This window comes from Salvelinus alpinus, chromosome 30 (assembly GCF_045679555.1).
Source record: "Salvelinus alpinus chromosome 30, SLU_Salpinus.1, whole genome shotgun sequence".
Taxonomy (NCBI): Eukaryota; Metazoa; Chordata; class Actinopteri; order Salmoniformes; family Salmonidae; genus Salvelinus; species Salvelinus alpinus.
The window spans coordinates 36,432,234-36,457,083 of record NC_092115.1 but is presented as its reverse complement, the minus strand read 5'-3'; the positions used below and the strand labels follow the sequence as shown (position 1 = coordinate 36,457,083).

Genomic DNA, 24,850 nt, shown 5'->3' with positions numbered 1-24,850 from the left:
ATGCATACTGGAGTTCAATCAAATGATTGCATGGCAGGTGCCATAGTGAAGAGCTCAAAGAGCTCAGTCTCAATGAGTGTTCTTTTGATAGGGACTGATGTGAGCTGGATAGATTTCTAAAGCCCCACCTGTAGGCAAAGTAGTGCAGATTTCCTTATTACACTAATGTTATATTTATTTAGGCAAGTCAGTTAAGAACAAATTATTATTTACAATGACAGCCTACCGGGGAACAGTGGGTTAACTGCCTTGTTCAGAGCAACAGATGTTGACCATGTCAGCTCAGGGATTCAATCCAGCAACCTTTTGGTTAGTGGCCCAACACTCTAACTACTAGGCTACCTGCCACCCTAACTATTTTCCTGTGCTACTACTCTTGTTGCCACACTTTCTCCCGATTAAGGTTTAAAATAAGTGCTATTTTACATGTTGAGCTATAACCATAATCTTTGTTGAGCTATTTCTCCATTATTTGTTGTGATATTGTCAAGAAAATATGAATATGGCATCATTATTTGCCATCATTCGACAGATGTAAAAATGTGTCACAGCACCTTTCATTTTTCTCCTGCTGTTTCCCCAAGCTGAAGTTGACCGGAAATGATCTGCAAGATTGGCAAGAGTGATCAACTATTATATGCGCATTCACTGTATAAAAATGTTTACCATTAATTTAGTTTAATTTGTGATGGTCAAGATAACTGAACAGCGCTCACGGAAATGCACTACTGAGATTGAGAAGCTAGCAGTGTTGCACCGCATAGTGAATAAACTATTGTCAATGGATTTCATGTTACTTTTGACAGCTGAATATTGTTTGCCAATGTTTAACGTAAACTAGCTAGCTAACGTTAGTTGGCTAACTAGACACCTTGTTAGTGGCAATAAACAGAGAGCAAAAATGATTTGTTTATCAATGTTTTTTCTCAGTTCTACACAATGCTCATGGAGGAGGCAAATAAACTCATTGGCACAGAGAAAAGACATCTCATCATGGGGGATGTGGTGTCAGCAGTCAACGTCCTCCAAGAAGCCTGCGGGATGCTGTGAGTAGGGCTGGAAGACACACACACGCACACGCACACACACACAGTTGAAGCAATCTGTCTGTAAAATAATTTCCAATTTCTAATTAATGTCCTAATCAATAACTTTGCCCTATTTATCTTTCCAAAGCCAAAAAGTATGGTTACAGCAGCAGATCAGTGAGGAGAGGCTTTCTTCATGTGTGGTAAACCTCTCCTGGAGCTGGCCAGGTAGGTTTTCATTGTCTTTCGCACTATTTTAAGTGATATCAATTATTATTATAAATTACATCTTCGGGTCTCACCAAACCACCTCCATTACAGTTGTAGCTAACAAAATGAATATGTCATTTTGTCTTTGTGAAGCAGGATGGAGAACGGCATCTTAGGGAATGCTCTGATGAGGGTTCCTGAAGAAGATGAGGAGGAGGAGGGAAAGAGAAACCGATAGACTCCAACATCAAAAGAGCAGACAATGTTGACGGTAAGCATTCTAAATTGTTAAACCTCACAAGTAGTTGACGCTTGCCTACTTATAAAATTTGGCCGAGTGGTTGTGCTGATCTCTCTGATAATGAAGATAATGCTGTAGATCAGATAATGCCGTAGATCAGATAATGCTGTTTATAGGGCAGCAGGTCGCCTAGCGGTTAAAAGCTTTGTGCCAGTAACTGGTTCAAATCCCTGAGCAGACTATGTGAAAAATCTGTTGATGTGCCCTTGATCAAGGCACTTAACCCTACTTGCTCTGGACAAGAGCATCTGCAAAATAACTTAAATGTAGTAGTCACATTTACCCATCTTTTGATTCTTAGACGCATCTCAATTTATCACAGAGAAGACCAGGGATGAGCTCAGAGTTCAGGTCTATAACGCCATGACAAAAGAGAAGAACGGTGAGAAAGGCAGATTCAGATAAGATCACAGTGGAAGAGACAATGAGGGACAGATTGAGAACGGCCATGTTAATGGTTCTGACACCACTATCAGCCATGTTAATGGTTCTGACACCACTAACGGCCATGTTAATGGTTCTGACACCACTAACGACCATGTTAATGGTTCTGATACCACTAACAGCCATGTTAATGGTTCTGACACCACTAACGGCCAATGGAAAAATGCAGTGGAACTGGCATCGAGGTCTATAGTTGAGTTTGAAGGCTCTAGTTGTGTACTTTTCAACTCAGCCATTGAGCAATTCAGCAAGGTTATTATAGTTGTGTTTTTATATTTGTTTTTATTTCTATTCGTTTTAAGATTTTTTGTTTGAAATTCAGTTTAATTTCAGTTAGTTTTCTGATCCACTTAGCAATTTTTTTATTTACTTTTAAGTTCTATCAAAACATTCCTATTTTGGTTTTAGTTTTAGTGTTAGTAGCCTATGTGCGCGAGGCTAGGAGCCATTTACAGTTGAAGTCGGAAATTTACATACACCTTAGCCAAATACATTTAAACTCAGTTCTTTCTTTTTTTTTACAATTCCTGAAATTTAATCCTAGTAAAAATTCCCTGTCTTAGGTCAGTTAGGATCACCATTTTATTTTAAGAATGTGAAATGTCCGAATAATAGTAGAGAGAATGATTTATTTCAGCTTTTATTTCTTTCATCACATTCCCAGTGGGTCAGAAGTTTACATACACTCAATTAGTATTTGGTAGCATTGCCTTTAAATTGTTTAACTTGGGTCAAATGTTTCGAGTAGCCTTCCACAAGCTTCCCACAATAAGTTGGGTGAATTTTGGGGCCATTCCTCCTGACAGAGCTGGTGTAACTGAGTCAGGTTTGTAGGCCTCCTTGCTCGCACATGATTTTCAGTTCTGCCCACAACTGTTCTATAGGAATGAGGTCAGGGCTTTGTGATGGCCATTCCAATACCTTGACTTTGTTGTCCTTAAGCCATTTTGCCACAGCTTTGGATGTATGCTTGGGGTCATTGTCCATTTGGAAGACCCATTTGCGACCAAGCTTTAACTTCCTGACTGATGTCTTGAGATGTTGCTTCAATATATCCACATAATATTCCTTCCTCATGATGCCATCTACTTTGTGAAGTGCACCAGTCCCTCCTGCAGAAAAGCACCCCCACAACATGATGCTGCCACCCCCGTGCTTCACGGTTGGGATGGTGTTCTTGGGCTTGCAAGCCTCCCCCTTTTTCCTCCAAACATAACAATGGTCATTATGGCCAAACAGTTCTATTTTTGTTTCATCAGACCAGAGGACATTTCTCCAAAAAGTTCGATCTTTGTCCCCATGTGCAGTTGCAAACCGTAGTCTGGCTTTTTTATGGCGGTTTTGGAGTAGTGGCTTCTTCATGCTGAGCGGCCTTTCAGGTTATGTCGATATAGGACTCGTTTTACTGTGGATATAGATCCTTTTGTACCCGTTTCCTCCAGCATCTTCACAAGGTCCTTTGCGGTTGTTCTGGGATTGATTTGCACTTTTCGCACCAAAGTACATTCATCTCTAGGAGACAGAACGCGTCTCCTTCCTGAGCGGTATGACGGCTGCGTGGTCCCATGGTGTTTATACTTGTGTACTATTGTTTGTACACATGAACGTGGTACCTTCAGGTGTTTGGAATTTGTTCCCATGAATGAACCAGACTTGTGGAGGTCTACAATTTTTTTCTGAGGTCTTGGCTGATTTCTTTTGATTTTCCCATGATGTCAAGCAAAGAATGAAGTATGAGTATGAAGGTAGGCCTTGGTATACCTCCATTTGACTAAAATTATGTAAATTTGCCTATCAGAAGCTTCTAACGCCATGACATCATTTTCTGGAATTTTCCAAGCTGTTTAAAGGCACAGTCAACTTAGTGTATGTAAACTTCTGACCCACTGGAATTGTGACACCAGTGTATTATAAGTGAAATAATCTGTCCGTAAACAATTGTTGGAAAAAGTACTTGTGTCATGCACAAAGTAGATGTCCTAACCAACTTGACAAAACTATAGTTTGTTAACAAGAAATTTGTAGATTGGTTGAAAGACGAGTTTTAATGACTCCAACTTAAGTGTACGTAAACGTCTGACTTCATCTCTATGTGTTGTACAGTTTTTGGGGATGTCACTTCTTGCCACTGGGGCAGTAATGCATAAGGTGATAGGTCAAGTCATAGCTTAGGTTAGGTTTAAATGTAAACTCAGCGAGATGCACGAAGTAAACAGTAGTAGTGAGATATTTTCCGCAACAACCAGGGGCTTCATTTATCAATATTGCTTAGTAACTATTCTAAAATACAACTTACGGACAGAATTTTGAATGTTTGTACACATAGAATAAGTGTGATTTATTAAACAACCCTGTGAGAGTCATAAGCACACTGGTAGGAGATAACATTGATAAATACCAATTGTTATCAGTGCTTGTGCATGACCTTGGCTATTTGCATTTCGAAACACCCCTAATTAACCATATTGTTAAAATCATTACTTTAAATCCTGTGAGGAATATATAATGCTGTACTATGAAATCCGTGGAGACTGCTGGAACAGCGCGGGATGGAGTGGCATTAAATCACTGATTCAGCTCCAGCCATTACCACGAGCCCGTCCTCCCAAATTAAGGTGTCGCCGACCTCCTGTGCATGAAATACAACAGCGCAACCCAAAAAAGGTAAGAAAAAAAACGCTTCAGAGGTGCTATTGTCAGAGATTGAGTACAACCAAAATGTGTTATTTGACTTGCTCAGTTGTGGCTTGACCAGTACAAATAAAAGCATAGCTACAAAGAGAGGACCATTAGGACAATGCAAGTTTCTTAAGCAATGGCAAATATACTTCAAATAAGTAGGCAACACTCCCCAATAAGCCATCCATCCTCAACAGCGCCCTTCTGTAGGAGTATAGGCCAACATTGCTGTTCTGCAGAAGGAACAAGTCGTGCGTTCCACTTAGCCAATACATTCAGTAGCGTCTTTTGAGCATTTACAACCTATCACCTGCGCATTAAGAGTGGAAGCCTTTTCTGTTCACATAGTTGAACTCGTTTTGGGATGGTGCTTTTATGGCAATGTGGGGAACCCATTAATGGCAAAGAAACCCCTCTTGACTTCAACCTGCTGTGTGATGGTGTATGGAAATCGTATGTTACTGTTCGTTTTGATGATTGCAACCAAAACATTTGCTCATCGAGGGCTGTGAGATGCCAATCCTCAAGCTCCCGCTGAAAAGCGCCGTTGCCAAAAACCTGACGGTGCATGGATAGCACGTGGATGTGCACCGGAATGGCATGTTTGCCTTTCCAAAGTGGGTTCTAAAACCTCGCAAAAATCCTACAAGATTGGCTCATCAGATATCGTTTCCGAAAACAAATCTGTACTTTCTGCAAAAAAGTCCCACCTGTCTCTAAAAACGCGCCCTGCAAAATGCAGCGTGTGCCAAATCTTCCAACAGAGCAAGGTCAGCCATCTCTTATTCAATTTCCCATTATCTGTCTTTTATAGTGTTTCAGCAAGGGTGCCCTTTCACACATGCCTCTAATTTAACAAATTACTATACTTTATATGGATTATTATCGTAATAAATGCACTGATGTGGTCAAATTACATGACATAGCCTGTCAAGATATGCTGCATGAATTCTCAATGGAAATGCAATGAAATCGAACAATTATTACACTATTACTCTCTCAATTTCACACATTTGAAACATAGTGTATATTTTCCACATTCTATGCTTGTCAAGCAGTTTCCATATTCCACCCCTTGGCATCGTGCGTATGCAAAGCCAGTAGAGGTGTCCGTGGGCATTCTCTCTCAGCAAAAAATTAAGTAATTTTAACAGTTAAATGAATGAATTTGGTGCACTTTGAGATTAACATTGAGAGATTATAATATTGAGAGATTATATATTTTTCAGGTAATTTGCACCTTCCCACCTGTCACAGCAGACACAGCCAGTACTCAATTACAGTTGCTACTGTGGGTCTCTCTACTCTGGAACACCCTATACTCTCTGGAACACGTGAGGGGCGGTGTTATGGGCGCGGCCTGCCTGCCCGCCTTACCGTACTTCCTTACCCGTCCAAATAAAATATTGAAATATGTCTAATTTATTTGACCTAGACGAGCGCCGATAGAAATACACATCAACCTCAGTTAAAGCATCCGAGTGAGCGAAGCAGCGTCCCTCTGTCTCAGTATGTGTAGACCATGTATTTGATGCTGTCTGGATCAAAAGAGTATGGCATGTCATGCTATTCCTGTCCAGACAGCATCAGATACATGGGCTACATATAGAGGGGCGCTGTTTCCCTCCCTCGATGCTTTCTCCGGTGATATAGTTTCAGCAGAGAGGAAAAGGCGAAGCGAGATGGGTCACTTTCGCCTAAATCTGCCCAGTATAAGTCCAATGCGTTTCTATGGGAATAATATGCAGACATAAACTTGTCGCCTACCTTTGGGACAAAGACTCCCATTGTTAGGGTGGAGATATGAGCATCTCGTCATTATATACAGATCTCTGGTGTCTGCCTCTTGCGAATTGGAAAGGAAATTTGGTGGGTGTGACAGTGCGCTGTTAGGATGCTTTGTTGCCCTAAAGTAAATTGATGTTTCGTCAAAATGATATAATTACTCCTGTCTAAATACAATCATTCAAAATACTTCACCAGAGGGCATTACTTAGCCACAGAGAATGATTGGCTTCTTTAATTTTTTTTGCTGTGGATTGTTTCAAATCGCAAGTGTGTTTGGGAAGCCCACAATTTGGGTAGTGCGCATGCATGGCAATAGGTCTAACTGATTGAGTTGCAGCTGTCAGTGAAAAGCATCTACGCTGCTGCTGCTCTCTGTTATTATCTATGCATAGTCACTTTAATAACTCTACCTACATGTACATATTACCATAATTACCTCGACACTGGTGCCCACGCACATTGACTCTGTACCGGTACCCCTGTATATAGCCCCGCTATTGTTATTTACTGCTGCTCTTTAATTATTTGGTATTCTTATCTCTTACTTTTTGGGGGTATTTTCTATTAGCTAACCACGATAGCAAAAGACCCAACCGCATATTTTCACAATTTTTTTACTGCATAGGTAGCTATCACAAATTCGACCAAATAAAGATATAAATAGTCACTAATCAAGAAACAACTTCATCAGATGACAGTCCGATAACATATTTATTGTATAGCATATGTTTTGTTCGAAAAATGTGCATATTTCAGGTATAAATCATAATTTTACATTGCAGTAGTCTCACCAAAGCAGCTAGAATAACTACAGAAACCAACGTGAAATACCTAAATACTCATCATAAAACATTTATGAAAAATACACGGTGTACAGCAAATGAAAGACAAACATCTTGTGAATCCAGCCAATATTTCAGATTTTTTAAGTGTTTTACAGCGAAAACACAATATAGCATTATATTAGCTTACTACAATAGCCTACCACACAGCCGCATTCATTCAAGGCACGTTAGCGATAGCGAATAAACCAGCAAAAGATATTAATTTTTTCACTAACCTTCTCAAACTTCATCAGATGACAGTCCTATAACATCATATTACACAATACATATATGGTTTGTTCGAAAATGTGCATATTTAGCGGTACAATTCGTGGTTGAACAATGTGAATACTAGCCAAACAGCACAAAATAATCCGGATATATTTCTGACACTCACATCATCTAATCAAATAACTAATCATATACTTTACTAAAAAATACAGGTTGGACAGCAAATGAAAGATACACTAGTTCTTAATGCAACCGCTGTGTTAGATTTTTAAAAATAACCTTATTACAACATACAGCTTACGTTATAGCGAGATAGCGCCCGAAATCTGGGCGGAATATAGTCTAAACATTTTCGACAGAAATACGAAATAATATCATAAATGGTTCCTACTATTTGATGAGCTTCCATCAGAATCTTGTACAAGGTGTCCTTTTTCCAGAATAATCGTTGTTTGGTTGTAGAATGTCGTCTTCATCTGTCGATTTAGCTAACAAAGATGGCCATGCGGCACGGAAGTGTCCAACTCACAATAACGCATAACAAAGGAAATACCGAAAATCGCAATATACTGATATAAACTGATATAACTCGGTTTAAAATAACTACCTTATGATGTTTTTAACACATATATCAAATAAAATCAGAGCCGGATATATCTAACTTCTAAAACGAAAGCTTTTCTGAACGCAATGCAGAGGTCCCTCTTGCGTCAGGCCAAACGGTGAAAAGACCAGACCCTCCGTTCCAAGACGTTTTGTTCGGCCTCAGATCTAGCTAGACACCCCATTCCAACTCGCACTGCCTACTGACATCTAGTGGAAGGCGTATGCAGTGCATGTAGACCCATAGATTCCATGCAAATTAATAAACTGACCCTGGAACAGAGCCCTCGATTTCAGATTTCTCACTTCCTGACAGGAAGTTTGCTGCAAAATGAGTTCTGTTTTACTCACAGATATAATTCAAACGGTTTTAGAAACTAGAGAGTGTTTTCTAACCAATAGTAATAATAATATTCATATTGTACGAGCAAGAATTGAGTACGAGGCAGTTTAATTTGGGAACGATTTTTTACAAAGTGAAAACAGCGCCCCCCCTATTGAGAAAAGTTAAGGGCTTGTATGTAAGCATTTCACTGTAAGGTACACCTGTTGTATTTTGATTTGATTTTGATTTGAAGATAATATGTATTGAGTATAATTTCCAATGTTGCATCAATAAGAAAGGTAGGGCTGTGTGGTGAAGATATGGCGCATGTCCAGAATGCATGTATATGTAGGAAAGTGCCATATGGCAATGTCTTATTTCTGATAGTCTTAACTCACTACGTACACCACAACACCACGTACACACAAGTCAACAAAGTGTTTTTTAAATCCATTGCGAATGATAGATTTTTCAAATGCTGAGGAACTTTCCAACACTCCCTGCCTCGATAATCACAAAGCCTAGGTGTGAAAGAGCAAAATATCATGATCTGATGATCCCATTCGGAAAGTGCATTCGGAAAGTATTCAGACCGCTTGACTTTTTCCACATTTTGTTATGTTGCAGCCTTATTCTAAAATGGATGAAATTGATTTTTCCCCTCATCAATCTACACACTACCCCATAATGACAAAGCGAAAATATTTTTTTTTTTTAAATGTTACTAATTTATTAAGAATTAAAAACTGAAAATCATATTTACATACAATACCAGCTACTCATTCAAGAAAAACTGAAAATCATATTTACATACAATACCAGCTACTCATTCAAGAGTTTTTCTTTATTATTTTTTTTTTTTAGAGTAGAATAATAGTAAAGACATCAAAACTATGAAAGACTCTTCCTAGAGCTGGCCGCCCGGCCAAACTGAGCAATCGAGGGAGAAGGGCCTTGGTCAGGGAGGTGACCAAGAACCCAATGGTCACTCTGACAGAGCTACAGAGTTCCTCTGGGAGAACCTTCCAGAAGGACAACCATCTCTGCAGCACTCCACCTCTGACTGGGTCCGGCCTGTGCGATTGCCACTGCCCGTTGCTGCTTGTGGCTCCTGCAGCCTAAGTATCAGGTCCTAGGTTCAGGTCCCAGGGTCAATCTCTGCTGCTGCAGCCCTGCGATCTCCAGTCCTGAGATTCTCTTCGAGCTCTGCCGCTGTCGCCCTGCGGTCTCCAATCCTGATGTTCTCAGCTGACACCCTGCCAGGGGTCAATAAGACTCCTGCTCCTCCCCTGGGGGTCTTACAAGCGCTCACCATTGAGGTGCTCCTGTTGCCTGTTCCTGGGCCGATTGGGGCAGCCGTCATCGGATTCACCACCGCATCTTGTTGGCTTCCCTATTCCAGAACTGCTTCACAACCTGCACTGCCCCCCACAGTCTGGTGACCTCAAGCACCTTTGTGATGGGGTGGCCAGGTGCACTTAAAGACAGGCCTTCTGTTGGACCAATCACCCATCTGGTCTACATTTCTGCCTCTCTGGATGACCACACGTATTCACGTCATTCCTCTCAGTGACTGTTAGCCCTTGCTGCCCTTTGTTGAGTTTTAGTCGGGCAGCTTAGTCTCCTATTCAGAGGACCCCACTTTTGTTAGTGGCTTATTGGTCAAGGTCACGCCAATTACTTATCACCACATCTCGTTCAGCCTATCACCAGCTTTGATTCCAGGGACTTCAGTTTCAGTTGGTCTATGACCCCAGCATGCTGTGTGGTCAGAAATATGCTTTCCCCATCTTGATGAGCACTTCCACAATTTTCCCTCCTGCTGAACTTTCCCTCCTGTGGACTGAATGTCTGATGTTTGAATGTGAGTGCATCTAAACCTAAGTGCATTGAGATCTGTGTCATGTTATGTGGAGCTAGGTTTTGTGGTTTATTGTGTACAATTACAATGTGTTGAGCTTGTTAGCGAACTCAAACTCCCGCCAGTGTTAGCACTCCCGTTAGCATTTTGCATTGGAATGCATGAGTATTTTAGCATGGCGATTAGCGGTTTGTTAGCGTTAGAGTTGCTAGGATATTTTCTAGTCTATATATATCACTCATGCTCATTGTAATTATATTATGTATACATTTCAATATTATTTTCATGTTTATTTGAGCACATTTGCCTGAGTTTCATGTGTAGAAGTCCAATAGGCTGTTTAGTATATTGCCATGTGACTAGGCCTTATGCCTGCTGTAGTGTATAACCCTTGCTGTTATATACTGACCTGTGTTAGCTTATACAGCCAAGTCATTCATATTATAGCAGTGCTATAGCCTAAGTTATCTTTCCCCGCTTTCCTTTCAGGACCACATAGTCAATGTCAGTTCTCACTGGACATGATTCTGAGTGGTCAGGTGTGTGTGTGATGTGTGTGTAAATGTGGACATCTTCTTCCATTAAACTCCCATTAACCTGGACATCTGCCTCATCCTTGATCTGACCAGACAATCTAATGTGGTTGCTATCATGGTCCTTCGATTCTCTACAATCCTAACCCTACCCCTATTTTTCAATAATTATTAATAATGTAATGGATGTTTGTTTTCATTAAGATTCAAAAGTTTTTTTCTTAACAATTTAGGTTTATGTCTCAGAAATACACCAATTACTTTTAAAGCACAGCAAATGACCTAGACCCTTGTTGGCACAGCAAAACATAAACAAACTAGTATTTAAATTTAGGGACGGTTCAAATTCAGTTTGGGACAGTTGAAATTGTACTTCGGGATAGTACCGGGACAGTGATGGAAAAAGTTAGTCGTGAGCCCTGATTGCTGGCCAAATTTACTGGGAGAAAAAGCAATTATATGCAGGCTATCAGCGTGTCACCCACCAATTTACAAGATGGAGGCATATGCATTTTGAAAACATACTTAATTGTTTGAAACCTGAATGTTTTACTTCATATTATGAGGCATGTTTTACCTTGCTTGAAAGTCCGACCATTGAAATGCGGAGGCAATTATTTTATAAAGACTTGAGTTTCAAGTTTGGGGAAGCATACAATCTATACTATCATTTCAACCGATTTGCATGCCAGTTATGATTTTCATATGCGCCTTTTCGTGGAACAATTGAATTTCAATAACGTTTTTGTTTGTCAAATTCATTGTCACGTGGTTAATCATAAAAATCTTAATTAAAATGATAAAAATATAAAAGTTTAAATTAAACTAATGCAAGAGCACCTGCCTACCTTGGCAGCTAAATAGCCTACATAAAGCAGACCAATAAAAACAGAAAATATACTGATGAAAATTCCGGTACATCTATCTACTCAGGCTGTCTGCCTCCCTTTCTGTCTGTCTTGACTTGAGCTATCGCTAGTGAAGTGCAACATTGCATGAAATCAATCAAAATGATTGGATCCGGCCCATTGTCCAGAAGCTAAAGGCACAATCCTAGTCATATTAGCATCCCATCATAGTTGTTGCATCTTTAGATTTACACTCTTTCTAAATATCTAACGGAGATTTTCATCTGTCATATACAACTTGCATCAGGTGCGCTGTTTAGAATGGTGTTTTCGCGCGAATTGCATTGTGGCAAATGTTTGAAAATAAGCACATTATAGGTCTCAGAGCCAGAACAATCTCGTCGACTACTGTTGAATAATTAATGAATACTTCGACATATCCAACCTTAAAAGTAAAAATAAAGTTAGTAAAAATAAAAAATAAATGAATGTATGCCTATTTAAACAGTTTTGATGGTTATTCTATTGTAATGAAACAGGCAGGGAGCAGGCCTCGAACCCTCGACCTTCTAGCCCGAAGTCCAGCGCGTTATCGACTGTGCCCCAAAAGCATGCTCAAGCAGCAGAGTCGATATCCCGTTTATAAACCCAGGGTCGTTACACTATTTTCATAGCGGTTTTCATGCATAATCTTCAATTACATGGTTATTCAATTACCATAACAGTCCTAGGTTAATGTTGTAGTAAAGTTCCAATTCAGTCCACAGGGGGGCACTGTCACCGTCAGATGTGTGCTTCAATCAGAAAAACGTTCTCTCATCTCTTCAGTTTCAGCTAGCTAGCCAGCCAGTAGTTTCCAAAGTGGCTATCCAGCCAAGCTAGCTACATAAACGAAACCTATCAAATACACTTGATGGAAATAAACACTTTTCTTAATATCATGACTTATATCAACATCCTTAGCCTGGTATCGTTAACAAATACGCGCCCATAAAGAAAATTTGAATTAAAAACAGGTTCAGCCACTGATCGACCGTGATAACAAGATGGCGCCAATAGAGATAGCAGTTTCGCTTCAAGTCCTTAGGAAACTGTGCAGTATTTGTTTTTTTAAATGTATTATTTATTACATTGTTAGCTCAGAAAACCGTAAGTGTTATTACATACAACTTGGAAGAACTATTGGATATCAGAGAGACATCAACTTACCAGCACAACCAGCACTACGACCAGGAATATGACTTTCCCAAAGCGGATCCTTTGTCTGCACCTCCCAGGGCATTTGAACTGATTCCAGGGGCCGACGCAAAACAACGCCGCCGGAGGAGAGGGTGCCGGAGTAGTCTTCTAGTGAGGCTTCGGATGCGCGCACACCACCCACCGCTCCCGAGTATATTACTCGCTAATATCCAGTCCCTAGTTAACAATGCCAACGAAATCTGGGCAAGAGTTGCTTTCCAAAGAGATATCCGGGATTGTAACATACTCTGTTTCACAGAAACATGGCTAGCTGGGGACATGCTGTCGGAGTCCATACAGCCAACGGGATTTTCAGTACATCGCGCCGACAGGAATAAACATCTCTCCGGTAAGAAGAAGGGCAAGGGTGTATGTTTCATGATTAACAACTCATGGTGTAATGGTGACAACATACAGGAACTCAAGTCCTTTTGTTCACCTGACCTAGAATTCCTCACAATCAAATGCCGAACGTGTTATCTCCCAAGAGAACTCTCCTCGGTTATCGTCACAGCCCAGCCGTGCATATCTCCCCACAAGCGGATACTAAGACAGTCATCAAGGCACTTCACTGGACTTTATGCAAACTAGTACTATATATCCTGAGGCAGCATTTATTGTAGCTGGGGATTTTAACAAAGCTAATTTGAGAACAAGGCTACCAACAGTGGCTTGCGAAAGTATTCACCCCCCTTGGCATTTTTCCTATTTTGTTGCCTTAAAACCTGGAATTAAAATAGATTTTGGGGGGGTTTGTATCATTTGATTTTCACAACATGCCTACCACTTTGACGATGCAAATTTCTTTTAATTGTGAAACAGACAAGAAATAAGAGAAAAAAACTGAAAACTTTAGCGTGCATAACTATTCAACCCCCTAAGACAATACTTTGTAGTTGGAGGGGTTCCTGCTGGTGTACAGCAATTTTTAAGTCACACCACAGATCCTCAATTGGATTGAGGTCTGGGCTTTGACTCGGTCATTCCAAGACATTCAAGTGTTTCCCCCACTCAAGTGTTGCTTTAGCAGTATGCTTAGGGTCATTGTCCTGCTGGAAAGTGAACCTCCGTCCCAGTCTTCAATCTCTGGAAAACTGAAAAAGGTTTCCCTCAAGGATTTCCCTGTATTTAGCTCTATCCATCATTCCTTCAATTCTGACCAGTTTCCAGTCCCTGCCAATGAAAAACATCCCCACAGCATGATGCTGCAACCACCATGTGGGGAATGGTGTTCTTGGGGTGATGAGAGGTGTTGGGTTTTCGCCAGACATAGCATTTTCCTTGATGGCCAAAAAGCTAAATTTTTGTCTCATCTGACCAGAGTGCCTTCTTCCATATGTTTCGGGAGTCTCCCACATGCCTTTTGGCGAACACCAAATGTGTTTGTTTATTTTTTTCTTTAAGCAATGGCTTTTTTCTGGCCACTCTTCCATAAAGCCCAGCTCTGTGGAGTGTACGGCTTAAAGTGGTCCTATGGACAGATACTCCAATCTCCGCTGTGGAGCTTTGCAGCTCCTTCAGGGTTTTCTTTGGTCTCTTTACTGCCTCTCTGATTAATGCCCTCCTTGCCTGGTCCGTGAGTTTTGGTGGGCGGCCCTCTCTTGGCAGGTTTGTTGTGGTACCATATTCTTCAAATTTTTTAATAATGGATTTAATGGTGCTCCGTGGGATGTTCAAAGTTTTGGATATTTTTTTATAACCCAACCCTGATCTGTACTTCTCCACAACTTTGTCCCTGACCTGTTTGGAGAGCTCCTTGGTCTTCATGGTGTCGCTTGCTTGGTGGTGCCCCTTGCTTAGTGGTGTTGCAGACTCTGGGGCCTTTCAGAACAGGTGTATATATACACTGAGATCATGTGACAGATCATGTGACACTTAGAGTGCACACATGTGGACTTTATTTAAATAATTATGTGACTGCTGAAGGTAATTGGTTGGAAGTCGGAAGTTTACATACACCTTAGCCAAATACATTTAAACTCAGTTTTTCACAATTCCTGATATTTAATCCTAGTAAAAATTCCCTGTTTTAGGTCAGTTAGGATCACCACTTTATTTTAAGAATGTAAAATGTCAGAATAATAGTAGAGAGAATGATTTATTTGAGCTTTTATTTCTTTCATCACATTCCCGGTGGGTCAGAAGTTTACATACACTCAATTAGTATTTGGTAGCATTGCCTTTAAATTGTTTAACTTGGGTCAAACGTTTTGGGTAACCTTCCACAAGCTTCCCACAATAAGTTGGGTGAATTTTGGCCCATTCCTCCTGACAGAGCTGGTGTAACTGAGTCAGGTTTGTAGGCCTCCTTGCTCGCACACGCTTTTTTTTTCTTTTTCTCTGAGGTCTTGGCTAATTTATTTAGATTTTCCATGATGTCAAGCAAAGAGGCACTGAGTTTGAAGGTAGGCCTTGAAATACATCCACAGGTACACCTCCAATTGACTCAAATTATGTCAATTAGCCTATCAGAAGCTTCTAAAGCCATGACATCATCTTCTGGAATTTTCCAAGCTTTTTATAGGCACTTTCAAATGAGTAGTATGTAAACTTCTGACTCACTGGATTTGTGATACAGTGAATTATAAGTGAAATAATCTGTCTGTAAACAATTGTTGGAAAAATGACTTGTGTCATACACAAAGTAGATGTCCTAACCGATTTGCCAAAACTATAGTTTGTTAACAAGAAATTTGTGGAGTGGTTGAAAAACGAGTTTTAAAAACCTCTTAGTGATCCCTCACACGCCAATACCGTTAGCGGGATAGATTTGACAACATCCAGTGAAATTGCAGAGCGCCAAATTCAAACTACAGAAATATCAATATTCAACATTCACGAAAATACAAGTGTAATACATCAAAATAAAGCTTAACTTCTTGTTAATCCAGCCGCTGTGCCATATTTCAAAAAGGCTTTACGGCGAAAGCAGACCATGCGATTATCTGAGGACAGCACCCCGCATACAAACACATGAAAATCATTTTCCAACCAGGCAGGTGCGACACAAAAGTCAGAAATAACGATATAATAAATGCCTTACCTTTGAAGATCTTCTTTTTGCAATCCCAAATGTCTCAGTGACACAATGATTGGTTGTTTGGTTCGATAAATGCCTTCTTTATATCCCCAAAATGTCTATTTATTTGGCGCGTTTGATTCAGAAATACACCAGTTCCAACTCGCCCAACATGACTACAAAGTATCTAATAAGTTACCTGTAAACTTGGTCCAAACATTTCAAACAATGTTCCTAATCCAACCTCAGGTATCCTAAAATGTAAATAATCGATACAATTTTAGACGGGATAATCTGTTTCCAATACCGAAGAAAAATAACATGGACCGCGCTCCTGTTCACATGCCCCAAAATAGTAGGGACCTTCAGAGTGACACATGGAATGAATAGCACTACTTCTTCATTTCTTTAAAATAAAAACATAGACCAATTTCTAAAGACTGTTGACATCTAGTGGAAGCCATAGGAACTGCAACCAGGTTCCTAATAAATAGGGTTTCCTTTAGAAAACTATTGGAAAATCCTATGACCTCAATTTTGTTTTTCCCTGGATGGTTTTTCCTCGGGGTTTCGCCTGCCAAATCAGTTCTGTTATACTCACAGACATCATTTAAACAGTTTTAGAAACGTTAGAGTGTTTTCTATCCATGTCTACCAATTATACGCATATCCTATCTTCTGGGCCTGAGTAACAGGCAGTTTCCTTTGGGCATGCTTTCATCCGGACGTCAAAATACTGCCCCATAGCCTTTAGAAATGTTAATGACTCCAACCTAAGTGTATGTAAACTTCCGACTTCAACTGAATATAATGTATACTGTATCCTTCACTATCTATTGTATTTTAGTCGCTCTGTTACTGCTCATCCATATATTTTATACTTATATATTCTTATCCCATTCCTTTACTAGATTGTGTGTATTCGGTTTTGTTGTGGAATATGTTAGATATTAGGTTTTGTTGTGGAATTGTGAGATATTACCTGTTAGATACTGCTGCACTGTCGTATCTAGAAGCATAAGCATTTCGCTACACTCACAGTAACATCTGCTAACCATGTGTATGTGACCAATAACATTTTATTTTATTTGATCTGGCAGAGTTACTCCACCTCAATAATTCCATTTGTCAAATCGCTCGGCACACGCATACTCAGGCCGACTGACTCTTGTTCAGGCAAATTAGAAATAAGTGCACTCAGGCTATTCAGAAGGCCATAGATAGTTACTTTAAGGAGAAGTTCTCTCTATGGGTATAACCCCAAGAAGTTCTGGAAAACAGTTAAAGACCTGGAGAATAAACCCTCCTCCTCACAGCTGCCCATGTCCCTTAATGTTGATGATGTGGTTGTTACTGACAAGGAGCACATGGCTGAACTTTTTAATCACCACTTCATTAAGTCAGGATCCCTATTTGACTCTGCCTCCTTGCCCGTCCAACATTTCATCATCTCCCACCCCTTCTAATGCGTCTATCCCCAATGCTCCTCCCTCTTTTTCCCCTGCCCCGCTACAAAGTTTCTCTCTGCAGGCGGTCACTGAGTCCGAGGTGCTAAAGGAGCTCCTTAAACTTGACCCCCAAAAAACATCTGGGTCAGATGGTTTAGACCCTTTCTTCTTTAAGGTTCTCTGACCTTTGTAACCTGTCTCTCCTCTCTGAGGCGGTTCCCATTGCTTGGACGGCAGCCACGGTGCATCCTTTATTTAAAGGGGGAGATCAAGCTGATCATAACTGTTATAGGTCAATAAATCTTTTCCCCTGTTTATCAAAAATCAAAAGTGTTTGAAAAACTTGTCAATAATCAACTGACTGGCTTTCTTGATGTCTATAGTATTCTCTCGGGTATGTAATCTGGTTTCCGCTCAGGTTATGGATGTGTCACTGCAACCTTAAAGGTCCTAAATGATGTCACTATTGCACTTGACTTTAACCTCTAATTCCTCCCAAACCCGGATCCGGGAGCACCCCCCACAGTAAAAAAGCTGACTAGCATAGCCTAGCATAGCGTCACAAGTAAATACTAGCATCTAAATATCATTAAATCACAAGTCCAAGACACCAGATGCACCACATCTTGTGAATCCAGCCATCATTTCTGATTTTTAAAATGTTTTACAGGGAAGACACAATATGTAAATCTATTAGCTAACCACGTTAGCAAAAGACACCAGTTTTTTTACTCCACCAGTTTTTTACTCCATCAGTAGCCATCACTAATTCGACCAAATAAAGATATAAATAGCCACTAACCAAGAAACAACTTCATAAGATGACAGTCTGATTGTATATATTTATTGTATAGCATATGTTTTTTTAGAAAAATGTGCATATTTCAGGTATAAATCACAGTTCTACATTGCAGCTGCAATCTGAAATAGTGCCGAAGCTGCCAGAATAATTACAGAGACCAACGTCAAATACCTAATTACTCATCTTAAAACATTTCTGAAAAATACACAGCGTACAGCAAATGAAAGCCCAACATCTTGTGAATCCAGCCAATATGTCAGATTTTTTAAGTGTTTTACAGCGAAAACACAATATAGCATTATATTAGCTTAGCACAATAGCCAGAAACACAAGCAATTTACCAGCAGCACAGGTTAGCGATCGTAACAATACAGCAAAAGATATATAATTTTGGACTAACCTTGATATACTTCGTCAGATGACAGTCCTGTAACATCATATTACACAATGCATATAGGTTTTGTTCGAAAATGTGCATATTTAGCAGCACAAATCGTTGTTATACAATGTGATCAGTGGCAACAGGTCATGCATTCTGGACGGCGCCATCTTGGAAAGGCACCTAAGTTTACGATTATTTATCGATTAGATTGACAAAAAAATACAGGTTGGACAGCAAATGAAAGATGCATTAGTTATTAATGCAACCGCTGAGTTAGATTTTTAAAATTAACGTTACTAGACATACAGTGTGCGTTACAGCCAGACTAGTGCCGCAATAACGGCGGACAAATGCGTTTACATTTTTCCACATAAATACGGAATAACATCATAAATAGTTCTTACTTTTGGACGAGCTTCCATCAGAATCTTGGGCAAGGTGTCCTTTGTCCAAAAGAATCGTTGCTTGGTTGTAAAACGTCGTCTTCAACTTCGGAATTAGCAGCTAACAATAGCTATGTGGCCACAACATTCCCAAATCCCCAAAACGCAATACTAAGGAAATTCCGAAAATAGCAATATACTCGCATAAACTGATATAACTCGGTTTAAAATAACTTCGTTATGATGTTTCTAACACCTATATCGAATTAAATTACAGACGGATGTAGCTAAGGCCGATAACTGAGCGTTTCAAAATGCCATCTTGAGGTCTTGCTTTGCGCAATGACGAACGACGAAAAGAGAGCACACTTCGTTCCTTGGCCTTTTATAAGCTCTGAGAACTACGTAGACACTCCATTCCACTTCTCATTGGTTACTGACATCCAGGGGAAGGCGGGTGCAGTTCATGTCGACCCATAGGATACATACAGAGCTTTAAACTGATCTGAGAACAGAGCCTCGTTTTCAGACCTTCGCAGTTCCTGTCATGGATTTCGCTGCAGAAAGAGTTCTGGTTCACCCACAGACATAATTCAAACGGTTTTAGAAACTAGAGATTGTTTTCTATCCAATAGTAATAATAATATGCATATTGTACGAGCAAGAATTGAGTACGAGGCAGTTTAATTTGGGAACGATAAATGTCCAAGTTGAAACAGCACCCCCTGTAGTGTCAAGAGTTAAGCAATGTTATGCTGCTATTTTTAGTGACTTGGCTTTTGATACAAAGCTTTTGATACGGTAGACCATTCCATTCTTGTGGTCCGGCTAAGGAGTATTGGTGTCTCCGAGGAAGCTTTTTGCCTGGTTTGCGAACTACCTCTCTCAAAGAGTGCAGTATATAAAGTCAGAACATCTGCTGTCGCAGCCACTGCCTGTCACCAAGGGAGTACCCCAAGGCTCGATCCTAGGCCCCACACTCTTCTAAATTTTCATTATCAACATGCTCAAGCAGTAGGAAGCTCTCTCATCTATTATATGCAGAAGATACAGTCTTATACTCATCTAGCCCCTCCCCAGATTTTGTGTTAAACGCTCTACAACAAAGCTTTCTTAGTGTCCAACAAGCTTTCTCTGCCCTTAACCTTGTTCTGAACACCTCCAAAACAAAGGCCATGTGGTTTGGTAGGAAGAATGCCCATCTCCCCACAGGTGTGATTACTACCTCTGAGGGTTTAGAGCTTGAGGTAGTGACTTCATACAAGCACTTGGGAGAATGGCTAGATGATAAACTGTCCTTCTCTCAGCACATATCAAAGCTGCAGACTAGACTTGGTTTCCTATCGTTTTCTATCGTAATCGCTCCTCTTTCATCCCAGCTGCCAAACTAACCTTGATTCAGATGACCATGTTAGATTACAGAGATGTAATTTATTGTTCGGCAGGAGAGGGTGCTCTCGAGCGGCTAGATGTTCTTTACCATTCGGCCATCAGATTTGCCACCAATGCTCCTTATAGGACACATCATTGCACTCTATACTACTCTGTAAACTGGTCATCTCTGCTTATTTATAAAACCCTCTTAGGCCTCACTCCCCCCTATCTGAGATACCTACTGCAGCCCTCATCCTCCACATACAACACCCATTCTGCCAGTCACATTCTGTTAAAGGTCCCCAAAGCACACACATCCCTGGGTTGCTCCTCTTTTCAGTTCGCTGCAGCTAGCAATTGGAACGAGCTGCAACAAACACTCCAACTGGACAGTTTATCTCCATCTCTTCATTCAAAGACTCAATCATGGACATTCTTACTGACAGTTGTGGTTGCTTTGCGTGATGTATTGTTGTATCTACCTTCTTGCCCTTTGTGCTGTTGTCTGTGCCCAATAATGTTCCTACCATGTTTTGTGCTGCTACCATGTTGTGCTGCTTCCATGTTGTGTTGCTACCATGCTATGTTGTTGTCTTAGGTCTCTCTTTATGTAGTGGTGTGGTGTCTCTCTTGTCGTGATGTGTGTTTTGTCCTATATTTTTATTTAATTTTGAATCCCTGCAGGTGGGCTTGTATTGTTCATTTTTTTCATAAAAATGTGTTAGTAAAACACTTTTAAAAATACTTTATAGTGCAAGTGATGTGTGGTTATGGAAACTTATATCAGACTGAAATGTAAAAAAAATAATAATAATATTGGGACTGGATCAAAAACAAGCCCGGCCTAATGACAGCACTGCGCATAGTCATGGCTGTGTGTAAATTTATGCACACTCACAAGCAAATGTTCTTATTGACAAATTTCACACGTTGCGTGGAAATGATCCCATGCATGCTTTATGTACCGATTTGTACCTAAGCATGATTGATAAATGAGGCCCCTGGATCTTTGAAGCATGAGGCTAAACTTCTCCACTGTTTTGGTCCTGTAGGTACCAGTTGTAGCAGCTTGAAGCACACCCGTGTACATGTGTGTGAGAGCAAAGTCTCATCGTGCTCATCTCAATGGCCATGTTGGAGTGGATCACTTCTGTCAAGTCGGTGACCATCGTTGGTCAGTCTTTCAAAATGTGTTGCATTCTGGGGGAAAAAATTGTCTGACTTGTGCCCAAGTGAACTGCAAGTTTCTGCAGTTATGGTTAAACTTCATCCTGCTGCCATGGCCTGCCTGCATTGTGGGAGGCTCTATTGTCAACCAATCATTAGGGTGTTTTTGTTTGACCCAAACGAATGTGACCCAAGACATGACTAAAACCAATTTGCTGCAATTTATGTATATAGTAGATAGATACAAATAAATATTTGAGTCTCTCTCACCAATTGATTGTACAATATACACAGTTGTTTATTTCAGTTTGTGAGTGTGTGATTATGGGGGTTAGATACATGTTTATTTCAACATTATAAAGAAAATGTTTTATAAACAATGGCAACACCGCCATGTTGATCTAAGCCTTGCTGTTGGAAAACCATATTAGTGTCCGACTTTTGGCTATTGCAGATGCAACTCCCTCGACTTCACTCCTCGGCTTTCTGTCTACAGTCGGTTACTTTAGCCTTACCATTTATACGTGCACAATATCTACGGTCCTGCTTGTTGAAAGTCAATCTCAATTTATTTATTTTTTAACTCGGCAAGTCAGTTAAGAACAAATTCTTATTGACAATGACGGCATACCAAAAGGCAAAAGGCCTCCTGCGGGGACGGGGGCTGGGATAATAAATAAATATATATATATAAATATAGGACAAAACACACATCACGACAAGAGAGACAACAAAACACTACATAAAGAGAGACCTAAGACAACAACATAGCAACACATGACAACACAGCATGGTAGCAACACAACATAAAAACATGGAGCAACACATGGTAGCAGCACAAAACATGGTACAAACATTATTGGGCACAGACAACAGCACAAAAGGCTAGAAGGTAGACAACAATACCTCACGCAAAGAAGCCATAACTGTCAGTAAGTGTCCATGATACTCTTTGAATGAAGAGATTGAGAATGTGACCTGCCAGATTCAGAAGCTTGAATATCCTCTTTGAAAAAAAGCTTGAACCCACCCATTCGAATTTTGCCCCCCAAAAATATAAAACTGAAGATAATTCATGATGGTTTTATTTGATTTGACTTCGTTTTGGAGTCAAATATAATAGTTTCAGTATAGTTGTAGGTTATCAAACAGGTTTCTTAATTTTATTTCAGTTTACTAAATTGTTTATTCATGATTAGATTTCGTTTCAGTTTTTAGTTTACTATAATAACCTTGACCCGTTGGATAGATGTATACGAGACCGACTTAACCGTTTGAGAGCCTGAGTTTTATTGAAGGAAAGAGTGTAAGGAGGACCAGCTGCTGGGAGCCCAGGCCGAGATGCACTACCAGCTGGGTCTCACCCCCTGCTCTGACTGCCAGTACAGCCAGGCCATCAAACACCTCAACAACTCCGCCAGGGTCATCAAGAGCAGACTAGCGGAGGAGGTGAATGTGATGAGTGATTCTCATTTTGAATGAAAAGGAATTGTTTAGATGGTGTAATTCTTGGAAAATTTTAGTTTTCTACCTTGTAACACTCTTTCATTGTTTGTCTCCCATCCAAGCATCAGGAGGTGTTAAAAGCAGAGGGGCCCGATGCAGCTGTTGAAGCAGAGGCTGTGATGCAGGAGACACTGGTGAGCAGGGGATTGAGATGGAGGGGGATCTAACCAGATTGATTAACCTAGTTCTAGCCCCCGTACCTTTTTAGGCTCTCTTAATTAGGTTTGAGCTTATGCAATACGGCTAGCATGAAGTTTGATTTCACCTTTCATTGGTTGTTAATTCAGGCAGGTGGTTCAGCGTTTCCAGCTCCAAGTGGAAGTTTTCAAAACGGTGGGATGTTTGCATCTATGGTAAGCCTAAAATTTTTGATTTTAGGCAGGTTTATTGGTTAGTTAGTGTTTTTAAACAACATATTCTAAGGGGTATGACTATGCGTCCTATCCCTCACTCAGATTCAAGTCAGGTCCACCTACAGAAACGGCCCGTCTCCGACATCTCACACCTGGTCTGAAAAAAAGGTCAGTGACGTGAACATATCTGCTCCCAGATAACACCTCTAGTCTTCCCCGTAGCATCTACACACACACACCTATTTGTACCGTTTAACAGCGGAAACCAGAAGACAGCTTAGTAAAGGAGTGACTTCAAAAAGGTGAAACAGGAGACTCACGTTAACAAAATGGAGGTTGAAAGGTTTGTATTTTCCACTGCACAGGTAGTGACAGTAAATATCATGGAATACCTACATGTACTACTACGAGACCAATTTTAAATGCACTAAATAGATCACCACATTCAATAGCATGTGCCTCTTTGTGATTGCAATGGCAAAGTCATTGTCAGTGAATTCAGTGTTGTGATGATTCTCTCATGCTTCCTCCCTGCAGCCAGTGAAGCCCTGGTGACTGCCTGATGCCATCACATTCTTCTAATGCAGATCAAGTTGTAAATATGTCATGTTCCTATGGTGTACCTGGTTGTGCTTTGTTTTTCATATTTGTAATATTTAGTATTAATAAAGAATACCTAATTGATCAATGAATCATCTTTGTTTGAATTGTAAAGAAACTTATAATGGGACTTTGGTAGGAAGATATCTACCTCTTGAAACAGTTTAAACGAATGCCTCAGTTCCTCCTCGCAGTGATCAGTGGTGTACTGTGAACACATTGACTGTTGTATACCTATGGAATAGATGTATGGCTATGAATTACATGCATCTTCTCTTGGCACTCAGCATTAAGGAGATAGATTGTAGGTAAGGCCCTGCAATAAGACTAGTGTCCTGTCCAGGGGGTGGACTTGTTCATCAAGCTGCCTCACGCTACAGAAGCAGGAGAAAGGCTCCTGCTCATATGAGACGTTCCGATTCGCACAAGCCAAGGTTACTTACTTACTATGGAATAGATATCCTTGCTCAGTGGCCAGCCCAGTTGAATTAACTCATGATCAGATGACTGGGCTGGTGACAAACACTTTGCTGAGAGGGAACAGAGGTGGATCATGTGGGAAAATTCAGTGTTACAGCGTGATTTGACATTTAAAAGGCAACGATCTCTCGTTAGCAGATTGCATTCACGGTAAACGCTGAATGACAGCTCAATCAGAAACGACCTTTACATTTCTAGTGTGCGATAGTGAATAGAGCACTTCACCTGTTTCAGTGGTAATCGCAGTCTGCATGGTTTGTTCCATTTTTCATATTTGATTTATGGGACAGGTGAGAAACTGGGAAAGATAGGAGTGTCACAGGCATTGGGTCAGATTTGAACCCTGGAAGGTTTGTGTACTGTCAGCAGCATGGTTAACACTGTATTGAAGAAAGGGTTAGTATATCTATGGGTGACTGAAT

General features: G+C 40.4%; 1 pseudogene; it reads left to right on the top strand.

Annotated features, from left to right (window-relative positions):
- The first annotated feature begins 939 nt into the window (after window positions 1-939).
- Window positions 940-24,846, top strand: LOC139560020 (protein HGV2-like; annotated as a pseudogene).
- The last annotated feature ends 4 nt before the right edge of the window (window positions 24,847-24,850 follow it).